Source organism: Chrysochloris asiatica, unplaced genomic scaffold (genome assembly GCF_000296735.1).
Source record: "Chrysochloris asiatica unplaced genomic scaffold, ChrAsi1.0 scaffold00007, whole genome shotgun sequence".
NCBI lineage: Eukaryota > Metazoa > Chordata > Mammalia > Afrosoricida > Chrysochloridae > Chrysochloris > Chrysochloris asiatica.
Window position 1 is genome coordinate 19596690 of NW_006408525.1, and position 914 is coordinate 19597603.

The following is a 914-nucleotide window of genomic DNA, read 5'->3' on the forward strand; positions in this document are numbered from 1 at the left end:
CAGCCAGATAGTTGTCTTCCAAATTTCTTGGCATAGATGAGTAAGTGCCTCCTGTGTCGCCTCACTTTCTGGAAAGATTTCAATCTTTGTTCCATCAGTTCCTGGTGCCTTGTTCTTTGCCAATTCCTTTAGTGCACCTTAGACTTCTTCCTTCAGCGTCATTGGCTCTTGATCATATGCTGCCTCTTGAAACAGTTGAATATCAACCACTTCCTATTGGTACGTGACTGTGTGTATTTCTTCCATCTTCTTTTGATGCTTTCTGCATCATTCAATAATTTTCCAGAGAATAATCTTTCAATAACGAAAGTCGAGGCTTGAATTTTTTCTTCAGTTCTTCCAGCTTGAGAAATGCTGAACGTGTTCTTTCTTTTTCGTTTTCTGACTCCAGATATTTGCACATTTTGTTTTAATATTTGACTTTGTCTTCTCTCCTGACCTTTGAAATTTTCTGTTCAGCTCTTGGACCTCCTCAGTTCTTCCGTTTGTTTTAGCATCTCTACATTGGAGATCAAGTTTCAGTGCCTCTTCTGAGACCTATTTTGACCTTTTCCTTCTTTCTTGTCTTCTTAATGACTTTTTGCTTTCTTAATGTATGATGTTCTTGATGTCATCCCACAACTCCTCTGGTCTTTAGTCTTTAGTGTTTAATGTTTCAAATGTGTTCTTCAGATGATCTCTAAATTCAGGTGGGATATATTCAAGGTCATATTTTGGCTCTGGTGGACTTGTTTTCATTTCCTTCAACTTTAGTTTTAATTTGTATATGAGCAATTGATGGTCTGTTCTGCAGACCTCTGACCTTGTTTTGACTGATGATATAGAGCTTTTCCATTGTTTCTTTCCACAGATCTAGTCAATTTGATTTCTGTGTATTCTATCTGATGAGGTCCATGTGTATAATCATCTCTCAT

At 37.3% G+C, this 914-nt stretch overlaps 1 protein-coding gene across 5 annotated transcripts in view; it reads left to right on the plus strand.

Annotated features, from left to right (window-relative positions):
* The window catches only part of SPAG9 (sperm associated antigen 9), a 177761-nt gene that overhangs the window by 105823 nt on the left and 71024 nt on the right, over positions 1 to 914 (plus strand). The window lies entirely within an intron of this gene.